Source organism: Tamandua tetradactyla, chromosome 4 (assembly GCF_023851605.1).
Source record: "Tamandua tetradactyla isolate mTamTet1 chromosome 4, mTamTet1.pri, whole genome shotgun sequence".
Classification (NCBI taxonomy): Eukaryota; Metazoa; Chordata; class Mammalia; order Pilosa; family Myrmecophagidae; genus Tamandua; species Tamandua tetradactyla.
Genome location: NC_135330.1, coordinates 46395753 through 46411956, shown reverse-complemented (window position 1 = coordinate 46411956; position 16204 = coordinate 46395753). Strand labels below are relative to the sequence as shown.

At 36.3% G+C, this 16204-nt stretch overlaps 1 pseudogene; it reads left to right on the top strand.

Moving 5' to 3' along the window:
• The first annotated feature begins 13925 nt into the window (after positions 1 to 13925).
• On the top strand, positions 13926 to 15480 carry LOC143678925 (ubiquitin carboxyl-terminal hydrolase 12 pseudogene; annotated as a pseudogene).
• Positions 15481 to 16204: the final 724 nt, after the last annotated feature.

The window sequence follows — 16204 nt, the reverse complement described above, 5'->3', positions numbered from 1 at the left end:
AAGTATAAGAAGATAGAATATAGTGAGGGAGGTCATTTGGGAACTAGGATACAAAAGAATAAAAGAGAAAGCTGTTTCCAGCAACAAATAATGCCCTTTCTTAATCGACATGGAACACCATGGAATAGAGAACTTGATATTATGAGCCATATAATTTTTAGAAAGACAAAGATTTATTGAAATTAATTTATCTTAATACTGTCAATTCATTTTTTGAAAGGAAAAGTGTAAATTAATTGTTGATATAGGGGAAATGGTGAAAACATGCAAAATACCAGGCATTGATATTTACTTGTTCAAGCAGAGGTTTACATAAACACGCTTCAAATTTTTATGATGCTTGTAAATATTGAACACCTTGTCTTTGTGTGAGCGTCCACTAAAAAACAGAAAATAATATAGTGTTTGTGTGAGTGCACACTTAAAATATGCAGAAACTAATACAGTGTCTATATGAGTATGCATTTGAAATATGCAGAAAATCATATAGTTTGGATTGACTTCTAAGTGCAAAGTGTAGATTTGAGAAAAAATAATAAGTAAAATTTACAGATCTGGAGAACAATATTTTACATATTTAAAAAATTGTCATGCCATTGAGCACAATTTCTGTTTATATAACACAATCTATAAAGGTAGATGTATTTATCGGGGTTTTCCAGAGAAAAAGAGCCAATAGGAGATGATATATATATATATATATATACATGCAAACACACACACGAGAGAGAGAGAGAGAGAGAGAGAGAGAGAGAGAGAGAGAGGAGGCAGAGAGGGTGGGACAAGATTTTCTAAAATACTTGGCTCACATGACCGTAGTGGACAGCAAGTCCTACTTCGGTTAGGTAGGCCCCATGTTGGGGATTCAGTGAAGCTCTCCGTGAATTTCTCAGAGGAGCTGGCTGGCTGAAGCAGAGACAGAAATCATTCGTTCTGACTGCTGAAATCATCAATTCTCCTTTTATGGCCTCCAGCTGGTTGGATGAGACCTCTCATCACTGAAGGCAATTTCCTTTGTTAATTTCTGAAATAACCAGCCATCGAAGCAATAAACTCACTAATAATTTAAATCCACGAATATTTTCCCAATAACCATCAGGCCAGTGTTTACTTGACCAGACAACTGGACACCATAACCTAGCCAGATGAACACATGAATTTTACTTAACTAGCACAGCAGGCATTTCATCTTTTTTATTTTTTTTTATGTGTGGTACCGCATTACTTTCTCCATAATTGTTTCTCAAATTAAATTAAATTCACAAAAAATGATAAAAATATGTCATATTTTCTCCTTAATTTCTGTAAGAAAATTGACCTTCTGAGGAAAATATAAGGTGTACATGTGTTCTATTTAATTTTGTTTGTTTGAATATATGCAGAAATGTAGATAACTAACACTACGTTTTTAAAAGAATTACTGCCCCACCTTTAGGTATTTAAAATTTTCACTTGCTACAAATCGATATGAATTTCGAAGTTCCACCCCTGAATATTATGAAAAACTGGAAAGCAAATATAATAAAATAAGCCCCATGCTATGTAGAAACAAAAAATAAACAAACAAAAAACTGTGTTTAAGTTAGTAATAGAAATAATGCTTCCAAGAAGACGATGCACACAAACTTGTACTATAACCAACTATATGTCCCTTCTAAATAAGAATCCCTACTGTTGATTCCATATTTCCCTCCAAGTACTACTCTAGTTCTTTGCTCCACTACATAGCAAAACATTTTGAAAGAATTATATCCCCACACCCTCTCCACTTACTTCCTTTTGGATATACTCCCTTGATTTCCCAAATTCCAATGAAATATTTCCCATCAAAGTGATCCATGAAATCCATACGATTATCTTATTGACCTCTTGGCCGCATTTAATACAGAGATATATTGCATTCTTCTGGATGCACCATCTTTATTAGCTTCAGAGATGAGAATCCCAATAGATGTCACATTAGCTGCTATAAACACTTACAGCAGCAGGACCGTCTTGTCCTTCGGATGGAATAATTATTATTAAAGTGGGTTTTGCAGGTGTGTTATTTTGTTCTGATAAGTACCCCAGACATTCAGTTTCATCTTCTTTTCATTTTTCTTTTTGTTTTTATTCTCTGGATGATCTTATAAAGAAATGTCTTTAAATACCTTCTACATGATTTGCTTTTTTTCTCTCCTTCCAATCCTCCCTCCCTTCTCTCTCTTTCTCTCTCTCTCTCTCTATAGAAATATATACGTATAGAAAGATCTTATCTTTTCTTTGAACTCTAAACCAGTTTATCTATCTTCCTCCTCTACCTTTCCACTTGGATGTATAACATGTATCTATCTATCTATCTATCAATCCACATGTCTATACTACACAACATAGATAGACAGACATAGCTATCAGCATAAAGGAAAATGAAGTTTTATTTATCCTAGACTTCTTCCACCAGGAGTCAGCTGTGCCTACAGTTTGTGGTATATTTAATGAAAATGTTGGTTCTCAATGGGGTAAGCCAAGAAGAGCTGAAGAACAGAAACAAGAACAGCATAGGACAATTTAAAAATGGAATTTAGGTCAAGTAAATATTTCCATTCACAGTAAATTACCGAGAGCCCTACAAATTCTACAATTCTTTTGTCTTACTTTTTTAAGTCAATTAATTAACAGCAAGTTTCAATGAAGCAGATTTGAGGGGGCATGACATCAGGTTTTTGCAAAATATTCAAACTGTTATTCAACAATACTGCTTTCTTTTCACATTTGCATTACATAGATCAACTTATTATTGAATTGTTACGTAATTGCAATAATAATAAAAGTAAACTTGACAGAGAGAGGTGGGGTCGGTTTATATTTCACACTTGTAAGTGCAGACATTAAATTGTGGAAGCCAAATTGCATGGAATTTCCAGAATTTAGACTATTATCCACAAATATTTATTTTGTTGTAGACATCAATAAGTAATCTTTACACAGGGTTAAGTCTTATCTGGTGGGGCACTTCAGTATATATCAGTTAAAGTACTTATCCAGTGCTGCAGTTCCCTAGATTGGGCCAGTTATCAAGTAATGTAAAACGTTATTTTCTGTATGAACATTATTATGGAAACAGTACAACAAAAAAAGAGAGAGAAAGAGAGGAAAGGAGAGAAGAAGAGAGAGGAAAGAAGGAAGGAAGGAAGGAAGAAAAGAAGGAAGGAAGGAAGGAAGGAAGGAAGGAAGGAAGGAAGGAAGGAAGGAAGGAAGGAAGGAAGGAAGGAAGGATGGATGGAAAGAAGGAATGAAGGATGGAAGGAAGGAAGGATGGAAGGAAGGAAGGAAGGAAGTAAGAAAGGAAAAGTAAACAGAAGAAAGGAAACCATGGCAAAACTCAAAACTGCAACCTGTCTTCTTTACATAATGTAAATGATAAGTCATATATGATGGCTTAAATTCCCAGTTCAAATATAGCTTGATTAACACTTTTGAAAAGAAAGCTAAGACATTGAAATGTTCTCTAAAAAATCCAAATGTGCAACTGTTTATTATTAGTAGAAAATATAACTAAGGTTGATCAAACATTCCTGCAGTGATATTTGTGCATTTCATTTCTTTTTCACTCTTTTGGCTTATTCAAACAGAAGAAAAATGTTTGAGTAAAGTCTTTGTAACTTAATTCACAAGAATCTCTTGCAGCTCAACATTCAATCACCAAGGAAATTGAAATCCCTTTAACAGCAATATCAATGGGGTAATAACACAAGAATCCTGATTTTTCTACCTATACAGTGCACACAGAGATCCTGTGGATATTAAGAAATATATATTTCTTCCACTTAATTTTACCTAGACTGAGTTGACTTTAATTCCAACCCCATTGCAATCAGTCTGGCTATATCCTCCTTACAATGTACATTAACCTACAAGTATTTGTAGGTGAATTTTGAACCATGCCTTTGTTTATCTTAGAAATAGGTCAGATGCTTTCCCTCTCTCTCTTGCTTTCTCTCTCCCTCTCTCTCACTCTCCCCCCCCATATATATGTATATAGAGAGAGCAGAATTTGTGTATGTATGTATGTATGTACTTATGTATATATGTATCTATTCATCAATCATCTATCCATTCTATGTACATTAGCAGTGGAAAAATCAGTTTTTAATGTTTCACATGTTATGTGAGTATTTGTCATGCATTTGCTAGTGTTTCTATTCCCAAATCTAGTTTTCTACACATAACACATAACAACTAAAATATGATTTTTTAACTGTCAGTTTTACAGCTTGAGGTTGATAACTATGGATAAAATGTGAACATATTCTAATCTAATTCCTTATCTTTGCTCTTTCCAAAACTACAAAACAACAAAATAACAGGCAAAAAAAACGATGAAAATAAAACAAATTCTCCTTGTAGAAAACTGTGGGTGGGAAGTTTTAAAGCCTTTTAACCATTATGTCTTCTGAACCTCATTGTGTGATTTAACAAGAGCTTTCTTATACTAGTTACCTTTCCTTGCAACAGTATGTTGTTCTCCTAAGGCAGTAAAATGTTATATAAAATGATTTATCTCTCAGAAGTCCCAGAAGTGGAAACTGAGCTGAAGTGTACTTTAGAGCCTCGGAAACTTCCTCCAGGCAGAGTAAGGTGAACTTCTTTGTGTGAGTTCAATTTATTCTTCACTGTGCAGCTGTGCTTCACTTCAGAGTATAAATGTGAGACCATTGCAAAACCACAATGGAAAAAAAGCATACTTTTCTGTGCGTAATGATTACAAATCACAAATGAGGACACAAAATATTAATACTAATTTTATTTGAATGAGTAAAATTAATCTTAGTAAATATGCTATTTTCTTAAATCTACATAAAATAATACCTAAAAGTCTTTTTCCTCTAAATTAAAGGCACATGAACACAAGGTTCAGCAGTTTTTGGAAATATTTTATCTAGCAATATTTCAGCCAGAAGAGATATATCCAGAACTGATTTCTTAGTTAACAAATAACTGACGAATAAGGTAGCTGCACAGTTCAGGTCTATGATAATGTACTACCATATTAAAATTAAGTATTTTGTTCAAGCAGTTGAAGCAAAGCTCTATTTAAGTTTAATGCTCTGATGTATTACCCTGTGTTGTTTCTCTTTTTTCCCTTTCCCAAATAGGAATTTCTTTTTCTCCTCTAGTGCATTTATTCAATTCTCCATCCATCCATTTTATTTAGTGTGTTTTAAGTACAATTATTTTTTAGCCTTAGGAACCAAAGTAACTGAAGTGAAGAAATGTGCACAGCCCTAGGATCTCAGATTTGGATATGTACTCCATAAGTGGGTAAGATTTCCTGTGCCTCCTTTAGTGAAACAAATAGCAAATTGTATTAAAATTGATCGTGGTGTCACTGGACAATGAAAATGGGGGCATTTTAAAGTGTTTGTTTACGAAGAAATGCATGCGGAATTGGGAATCCTCTAGATTGATTCTAGCAGCCACTCACATTCTGATTTTACAGTCTGAGCACTTATAATCCCTTATTCTTGGTCCAGTGGCCTGCGTGAGGAACTGTCTCAGTGTTTCCAGGAGTTGCAGGCGATATGGACCAAATTCAAGCTGTATGTCACATTTTCTTGAGCCAAGGGATTTCATCAGAGGTGGACATGTAAACCAAAAAGAAGAAAAGAGATTCCTTGAGAACTTCTGTTGGGAATATTAGTGCAGAATTTCTTCTCTTTCCCCCCTGGAAGTGATGCTGAGGACGTGAATGATCTGGGACTGCCGCCACCACCTTAACCCAATGGGAGGTCTTTAAATGAAGCACGGGAGGAACCGAAGTGATTGATGAAGAAGATCAGTGATAGGCGACATTATATAAAGCCTGAATCAAGCAGGAGCCAAGATTGTAAAATATGTTCATGGACTTTTCAATTTTATAAGCAATGTCTCCCTCCCTTTCTTACACAACCGGGTCTCTGTTTTTTGTTTTTCTTTTTTTTGGTGGTTGCTTGTTTTTTCCTTAAAAAGGGTTTTGTTGATTTTTCAGTCATTGGACTTTCAAAAAGTCTAAACTGAAAGATAAAGATAAATTGTGGGACTAGCATCTTGTCTTCTTCATGAGACTGATCTTCCTTTCTAACCATGTGGCTCACATTTTGTTGCCATGTTCTGAGGTGTTCTATGCCCCTAAGCATTGTTCATTTGAGTAGGAATGAGGATTCCCTGGCCTGACACCCATAACAATCTTTTCCTGGGATCTTTTAAACTATAAATAAGAATGTCAAATCTCCCTAGAAGTGTGAATCATAAAATTTAAATCTTAAAAGCCATAAATATTTATGTGTCTCAAATTGTGTCAGAAGCCATTTTGCAAATAGACTAGAATTCTTTCTATTAGAAACCAGAATTATGAATGGTAAATAATAATAGCATATGGATGTAAGTTTATGCTTTTTGGAAATGGGAACAAATAAGACTGGGCTTAAATGTTTGAAGATTATAAAAACTAATCGAGTATGAAAACCTAGAGAGTCAGAAAAACATGAAACCTTTGGAGTTTATTAGATTTTAGAATAGGCCAAGTCATGTCATTATTTGAAATGTAATTTTAGATACTAGTATAGGTGTTAGTTATGAGCAACATAAATATATAATTTCATGTAAGGCTTTGATGACATGTAGAAACGAAACCACTGCAGGACATAGCAATGGATTCAGATATCTCATTAATTTCTCATAGCCTTTTTTTTTGTTTGGAGCGCAGAAAATCAAAATAAATTATTTTGGTAAGAAAAAGTAAATTCCACTTTTCAGCCCCAGTTTGCTCTCTTTTTTCTATGGCAAAATGAGGAGAGTTACCTGTTGGTTTTTCCGTCTATAAGAAATATTTAAAGCAGGATAAAAGAAGAAATCAAATTTGAAACAAATAAATGTAATGCATCTTGTGTTCATTTTAATGGTTACTCAGTTGTTTACTCTGGCATTTACCTCATACTTCAAAGCTGTAAAATATAATAGTCATTGATGAGAATCATTCGGAGAATCAAGAAGTTCCCCTCAGTGCAGTGAATGCACAGGAAGGAGAATTGTATGGAATATTTAATGGACTACCTACCAGAAATAATGTTTTTGAAATATTTGAGTATTTGAGTCAGTTTTCTTTTTCACAGAGAATTTTCCAAAATGGTAAAAGTGTTATACGAAATTCTTTGTTCAAATATATATTACTACTACCAGGAAAATGGTGGAGAGGGGTGGACTAAATTCACCCCTGTTCCACGGGACAAGATAGGGAACAGAGAAAGAACGACTGGGACTGCAGTCTGGGGGGTGGGGGTGGGGGAATCAAACAGGGTCCTCAGTGTTTCTTGAGAAGAAGAGCAGCAAGAAGATCAGGATGGGTAGGGCAGGGGAGATATGATGAGCCATGACCCTCACCAGGGAAGACGGGTGTGAGGAGAATTGCAGAGTCAGGGAAACCGACCATCCTTCTGCTCTCACCTGTGCCAGCTACTGGCTGGGGAAACCTCCTTGCGTGGCCTGTGAGTTGGCAGCATGTGTGGGGAGTTGGAAGGTATGGGTGGCCATCCACATGAAGACCTCACCCCCAGGCACTGGCCGCAGTTGCCTGGCTAGGCACCACGCATGGCCAACCTGTCAGATGCAGTGAGCTGCTGATCTGGGAGTGCTGGGCACTGCTGCTCCACTGCTCTCCCAGGTGCTGTGGTTTACTCCCCCATCCCACTTACTGGGACAAGCCCCTGCCATGGGTCTGGAGCAGACACCCAGGCGATGCATGCTATCATCCCAGGGGCTGGTGCCGCTGGGGAGGAGCAGGCCTGAGGGAAGGAGCTGCCTCAGGAGCACCACAGGCTGGAAGAAGAGGTAAGTGCAGTCTGGCAAACTCACTGTCTGCCTAGGTATGTTTTAAATATATTTAAAATATATTCATTAATATTATTATTATTATCATTATTTACTTCTAGGTATATATATATATTTATATGTTTATATTTTATTGTATTTATATAAGTTTTATATGCTTATATATTTTTATCTTTGTTTATTTTTTGCTGATTTAAAAAAAATTCTCTTCCTTTCATAGGCACCAGTCTGAGTTCATTCCACATGTATCTTGGGGTCACTATTTTTGACTTTGGGGCCTACTCCTACTGAGGCATTTTTTCTTTTATTTTTTTTGTATTTTTCCATATTTTTAAATTTGATATTGCTAGTATTATTATTATTTATTTTGCAGGTTGCATGGACAAAGAATTGAGCCTGGGTCTCCTGCATGGTGGATGGACATTCTGTCACTGAACTACATGTGCACCCCTGCCTAAGATGTTCAAGATGAATTGTGTCCCCTACATGAGATCTGGACCTTGATGGAAAGTAACTGACAAACCAAGTGCAAAAGGGAACTTTCAATGCACAACAAAGTAAATAGAAAACTTTAGATGAGTGCAGGAAAAGAACTTGCAAAATAACCTTATTAAGGTAATTAAATGCTCTGAACACAATAGAAAATTACAAAGCATATGAAGATCCAAGCAGAAATGGTTCAGCCAAATGACTGAATCAAAACACTGAAGGGGAAACAGAATATGGAACAACTACTGCATATTAATAAAAGTGACAATTCACCAAGATGAGATAACCAACATAAGTGTTTATGCTCCCAATCAAGGAGCTCCATAGTACATGAGGCAAACTTTGGCAAAATTGAAGGGATCTTTAGACATTTCAACAATACTAGTGGAAAACATCAATACACCACTGTCCACTACAGATATAATACCCAGACAGAGGATCAACAATGAGATAGAGAACCTAAACAGTGTGATAAATGAATTAGACCTAATAGAAATATGCAGATCATTACACCAAAAAGCACCAGGATATGCATTCTTCCTCAGTGCACGTTGAACATTTTCCAGGATAGTTCATATGCTAGGACACAAAATAAGTTGTTTATAAATTTAATAAGATTGAAATTACCCAAAGCCCTTTCTCTAACCATAGCAGAATTAATTAATGGTGAGTGATTGAAAGCATTCCACTAAGATTGGGGACAAGATTAGTACAGCCATTGTCACTGCTATATTCAACATTATACTATAAATCCTAGCTGAAGTGATTAGACAGGAGAAATAAATTTCTTATAAGAAATATAAGAAAGAAGAAGTAAATTTTTCATTATTTGTAGATTACATGATCCTATACTTAGAAAACACTGAGAAATCTAGAATAAAGCTTCTTGAACTAATAAACAAATTCAGCAAAGTGATGGTATACAAGATTATTGTACAAAAATGAGTAATGTTTATAAACACAAGTAATGACCTAGTTGAGGAGGCAATTAAGGAAAAAAATCCATTCAAAATAGCGACCAAAAAAATCAGGTATCTAGGAATATGCCTAACCAGGAATGCCAAGAACTTACACAGAAAACCAGGGATGTCAAGGACTTACACAAAAAACTACAAAACATTGCTAAAATTAATTTTTAATGCCCTAAGTATATGGAAAGACATGTCATGTTTAGGATAGGAAGGTTGAGTGTTGTTAATATGTCAAATCTATCCCAATTGATCTACAGATTCAATGCAATACCAATTAAAACCTCAGTAACCTAATCGAAGAGTTGCAAAGTTAGTTATCAAATTTATTTGGAAGGGAAAGAGACCCGAAGAACTAAAGATAACCTAAAAAAGAAGAGCAAGTGGGAGCAACATAGAAGTCTAACACTTCCTGACTTTAAAAGTTACTATCAAGCCACAGTGGTTAAAACAGCAAGGTACTGGCACAAAGATAGAAGGACTGACCAATGGAGCTGAACCAAGTATGCGGAGACAGACCACCAAATCTATGGAGAATTGATCTTTGTGGGGCCCCCAAATCTACTGAACAGGGACAGAATAGTCTTTTCAATATATGGGCATGGGGGAATTGGATATCAGTAGCCAAAAGAATGAAAGATGACCCCCACTTACACCTTATACAAAAATCAAGATCTAAGTCCAAAAGCCAGTACCATAAAAATTCTAGAAGAAAATGCAAGGAAATATCTTCAAAATCTAGTAATAAGAAGTAGCTTCTTGAACTTTATAACTAAAGAACAAGCAGCAAAGGAAAAAATAGGTAAATTTACCATTTACTCCTTAGTCCAACATATCTATTCATCAAAGGACTTCGTCAAAAAAGTGAAGAGGAAGCCAACTCAGTGGGAAAATAAAAGCTTATATCCTGTGTATATAAAGAAATTATACATTTCAACAGTAAAAGAAAAACCCAATTATAAATAGAGAATATGAATAGACAGTTTTCTGAAGAGCAAGTAAAGTGGCTAACAAGCAAATGAAAAAATGAAATTAATTTTTATTAGCTAAAAGGGAAATGAAAATCAGAAAACAATGAGAAATCACCTCACATCTATAAGAATGACTCCTCTTAAACAAAAATAAAACTACAAATGTTGGAGACGATGTGAAGAAATTGGAACATTTATTCACTGTTGCTGGGAATGTAAAATGATGCAGTCACTATGGAAAACAGTTTGGTGATTCCTTAGAAAACTAAATATTGAGTTGTCCTATGATCCAGCAATGCCAATACCATACCCAGAAGAGCTGAAAGCAGGGACACAAATACTTATTTGCACACCAATGCTCATAGCAGCACTATTCACAATATACCAAAATGTGGTATATACATTCAATGGACTATTACGCATCAGTAAGACAAAATGTGGTCCCTAAGTACATGATGACATGGATGAACCTTGAGTTCATAATGCTGAGTGAAATATGTAACACACAGAAGAATAAATTTTGTATGATTTCACTATTCTGACACTGGTAAAGGTTATTGCACAGGTTACACTGTAGAAATTAACAAACCTAGAGGTACACAAATCTAGAGATGAGGGACAGCCTAGCCAATGAGATTGAACTTAAATGCAAGGGAATGGATAGAAGTGATGGTAAATAATTAGTGGAATTATGAATAATATAGCCATATTGAAGGTGAATATAATTGAAAAGGGATGTATAGTGCCATGTATCCCACTGAGTAACTATGATTTTAAATAAGTTATTTTTGTAAAAATATTTTTATTGAGAAATCTTCACACACATAAAGTTCATACATGGTATACAATTGGTGGCTTACAATATTGTCACATAGTTGTGTATTCATCACCATGATCATTTTTAGAACATTTACATTACTCCAGAAAAAGAAATTTTAAAAAAAAAAAAGAAAACGTTCATATATCCCATACCTCTCCCTCCGTTGACCACTAACTAGTATTTTATTCTACCCAATTTTTTTACCCTTTATCCCCCCCTATTATTTATTTATTCTTTTTTTTTTCACTCATCTGCCATACTCTGGAAAAAGGAGCATCCGACAGAGGTTTTCACAACCATATAGTCACATTGTAAAAGCTCTATAGTTATTCAAACTTCTTCAAGAATCAAGACTACTAGTTATGGCTCAACAGTTTCAAGTACTTCCCTCCAGCCACTCCAGCACACTATAAACTAAGAAGGAATAGCTATATAAGGCATAAGAATAAACTCCAGGATAACCTCTCCACTTTGTTTGAAATCTATCAACCACTGAAACTTTATTTTGTCTCATTTCTCTCTTCCCCTTTTGGTCAAGAAGGCTTCCTCAATCTCATGATGCAGGATTCCAGCTCATTTGGGAGTCCTGTCCCTCGTTGCCAGGGAAATTTACACCTCCAGGAGCCATATTCCACATTGGGGGAAGAGCAATGAGTTCACCTGTCAAGTTGGCTTAGAGAGAGAGGCCTGAGCAACGGGGGTTCTCTGGGGTTGACTTTCAGGTCTAATTATAAGTAGGGTTATTTTCTGCTTTTCAGGAATAAGTTTCATAAGGGTGAACCTCAAGATTGAGGGTTCAGTCTATTGAATTGGTTGTCTCCCAGTACTTGTGAGAATATCATGAATTCCACAGTTGGTGAAGTTGAATATTTGCTCCTTTCTCAGTCCCCCAAGGGGACTTTGCAAATACTTTTTTATTCTATGTCCAAATTACTCTGGTATATTTTGGGGTACCACACTAACCTGTACAAACCAACAAGATTTCATGCCCTATTCAAGTTTCCATGTAATTATGTTGTGCAAATAAACTGATCACAGAAGATAAGTTAGATAATGTGTTACCAATATATGAATTTTGCACCAAATAAACAACCCTTCCTTTGGTATCACACAGAAGTTGAACTTTTAATATGTGCACCAAATCATCCTTTACCTTCTATTCAATTTATCTTAGTCCAATCCAAATCAGTTTGACTCATATAAATAAGTTATTGCATGAACTATTTCAAAGGTTTGATATTGTGCAGGGTCAATAGTAGGAGGGCATGGGGGAAAATAAAAATGCATGCTATGGCCAATAGCTAACAGAAAGATATCAACAGCACTACCAGGGGCAGGGAGGGACAAGTCATAAGGGGTAGTTTTTATTTGATATTTGGTGACACTATATCTGTTGCTTCTTTGTAACTATGGACCAATGAAAATTATCTAAAATTGTGAGTGCTGCTGATTGTACAACCAAGTGAGGGTTCTGTAAGACATGGTTTATCTATTTTGGACATTATCCGTGATGTCCAATAAATGGAAAGAGCCAAAGTGTGCAATGACTGAGAAGCAGAATGGTGAACTGTGATACATATATGATAGATGGTGTGGCTACAAAATGGAAGGATGTCTAGAGGCATGCAACGAACTGAATAAATCTTGGCTACAATGTGTTGTGCAAAATAAGCCAGAAACAAAAGACATATTTGCTAAGGTCTCTTTCAGAAAATAGCCCTAAGAAGATTTGAGCCTAGATTATGAGCCTTTATAGCAGCCACACTTAGTCTGAAATTGTAAGTGTATTTCTAGATTCTGAGACACTGAGCTATATGTGCATTAGCTGGTATTTCCCTGGAACTTTGAATAACTCTGTGACCCCTGAGATCCTGAAATGGAATGCTGCAGCCCTAAAAGATAGCATAGCTATACACAATAACAGTTATGGTGATCAAAAAAGAGATTAGGTCTCAATTAAAGATAAAAATGAAGCCAATCTGGCTGGTACTAAGATAAATCAGAATAAAGGATAAAATATAAAAATGCATGTACTCTAGACCTTCACCTACTCTGTGAGACCAAAGGCAGAGAGTTTTATTATATCTAGAACCTAATTTTTCTGTAACACACAATCTAAATCAACCTATTTGGATACTTCATTTAAACAACCCAAACTCCTGGAGTCCAGAAAAAGAATGAGGCCTTTTAATTCTGTATAGCTTAATGTAATACCAGGATATATCTGTATGGTGGGCTGATAACTAAAAATTATTGGGAAAGTTCCTTGAGGGTCCAAAGGAAAAAAAAAATGAAACTATTCAACTTTCCCATCTGGGAACCCAGGGTACTTTCTCAACCATTGGGGACTTCCCAGAAAATAGGCCAAGCTCTTGACTTTGAGGTTTGCCCTTACGAAGCTTACAATCTGTAATGAGGCCTAAGAGTTGCTTCCAGGAATCTTTTATTGCTCAATTAGTCTCTCTCTAAGTCTAACTCTGTAAGGAAAATCATTACCAGTTCCCATACATGTGGTATGACATTTAGGGTTGAAAGTTTCCCTGACCAAGTGGGGCATGACTTCCAGGGATGAGTCTCACCCTGCCACCATGGGATCAAAATGCCTTCCTGACCAAAAGGGGGGGAAGGAAGTGTAAAAAATAATGCATCGGGGAGAGCCCGAGCGCCTGCGGCGGCGGAGGCGGCGGCGGCCCTTCGGCGGCAGAGAGGGCTCCGGTCCGGGGGCGCGCGGCGATGGCTCGGGCCGCCGGGCCTGCGGCGAGAGCGAGCGGCCGGGCTCCCTCCTCCCGCGCCCGCCGCCGCTGTGATTGGGTGGAAGATGGCGCTGGGCGAATGAAAATCCTAATGACAGTCTCCAAATTCGCTTCCATCTGTACCCTGGGCGCCAATGCCTCGGCATTAGAGAAAGAGATTGGTCCAGGACAGTTTCCGGTCAATGAGCACTATTTTGGATTAGTCAATTTTGGGAATACCTGCTACTGCAATTCAGTTCTTCAAGCACTTTATTTTTGTCGTCCATTTCGCAAAAAGGTTCTAGCATACAAGAGCCAGCCTAGGAAGAAAGAGAACCTCCTTACGTGTTGAGCAGATCTCTTCCATAGCATAGCCACACAGAAGAAAAAGGTTGGCGTAATACCTCCTAAGAAATTCATAACAAGATTACGGAAAGAAAATGAGCTTTTTGACAACTACATGCAGCAAGATGCCCATGAATTTTTAAATTACCTACTAAATACAACTGCCGATATTTTACAAGAAGAGAGAAAGCAGGAAAAACAAAAAGGCCGTTTACCAAATGGTAATATTGACGGTGAGGACAATAACAGCACACCAGACCCAACGTGGGTTCATGAGATTTTTCAGGGAACATTAACGAATGAAACCAGATGTCTTACTTGTGAAACGACAAGCAGCAAAGATGAAGATTTTTTAGACCTTTCTGTTGACGTGGAACAAAATACATCAATTACTCACTGCTTAAGGGGTTTTAGCAACACAGAGACCCTCTGTAGTGAATACAAATATTACTGTGAAGAATGTCGCAGCAAACAGGAAGCACACAAAAGGATGAAAGTTAAAATTCTGCCCATGATTCTAGCTCTACACCTGAAAAGATTTAAATATGGATCAACTTCATCGATATACGAAACTTTCTTACCGGGTAGTTTTTCCTCTAGAACTTCGCCTGTTCAGCACTTCAGGAGATGCCACCAACCCTGACCGAATGTATGACCTTGTTGCTGTCGTGGTTCACTGTGGAAGTGGTCCCAATCGAGGCCATTATATTGCAATAGTTAAGAGTCATGATTTTTGGTTGTTGTTTGATGACGACGTTGTAGAAAAAATAGATGCACAAGCTATTGAAGAATTCTACGGGTTGACGTCAGATATCTCAAAGAACTCTGAGTCTGGTTACATCCTTTTCTATCAGTCTCGGTATTGAATGGGGAACTGTGATGAAGAAATACTTTCTGCCTCATTTCTTCTCTGGTTATTTTGGAAAGAATCAAGCACTGATTTTTCAAGAAAAGAGAGATGCAGGAAGCTCAGGGGGCAGTAGCACACTTTGCACACAATAAAGCAAAGACTGGATTCAGAAGCCCTTCTATCATGATAGTTGATTTATTTGCTCAGGTATCATGCTGTCTGTGCAGTTCCATTCAACACGTAAGTGAAATCAGAGTTACTCAGCTTCTCTTGTAAAACAGCCTTCTGGTAATTGACATGCATTTTCTCTTTATAAATTGCACCAATAATTATTTGAACTTCTTGGGTGCAAGAAAAAGAATAGGAATCTGTACTGGATTGTACTGATTATTTAAGAAGATAATATTGAATACACTGCATATATTTGATTTTGTTTAGTATGCACAGAAAGCATATTCAGTGGCTTTTTTCCAAGCATAAACCAGATATACTTTTGGGCCCAACACTCGCAGTTGCCTTCCTGATGTAATAAACAAACAGATACTAGAATTCAGTATCAGGAAGACAAATATGTTTTGCTTCTCTGAAGAAGCTTATAATAATATACAGTATATGTATATGTAGGGAACAATTGGTCAAGATTGACTTTTTGTTTCCCCAAGGGGAAAGACTGGCTTAATAATTATAATTTTTTTCTTATTTATTTTACTTAAAACTGGTAGAATCTAAGTATTGTATGAAGTGCCCATGATTCTGTCAGTAAATTTGAACATATTTTTATTAGTTTTTGTCAATTTAATTAGTCCTTTTGTTTGTTTCTATTTTTAAGATGAATTTAAAATTCTATAGGAAATCAGATACCTTGAGAAAAATTTCCAGGAGAAACTGATGTCTTTGGCTAAATATTTGTCCTTTTGTTATAGTTTCTGAGTCAATTATTTTATTCAGCTTTAATTTTAACAAAATAAAAATATAAAAAATTCAAAAAAAAATAATGCATCAGTGGCTAAGAGAGATCAAATAGATTAAAGAGGTTATTCTAGAGGCAACACGTATTTCTGCTTCAGTTAGATAGTACTAATGGCCATGGTTTGCTAAACCCCAACCAACATCACTCCTATTAACTATTAAGAACACCTAGGGCTCAAACAGAGATGCTATAAAAGTTTCATAGTTTAAGTTTG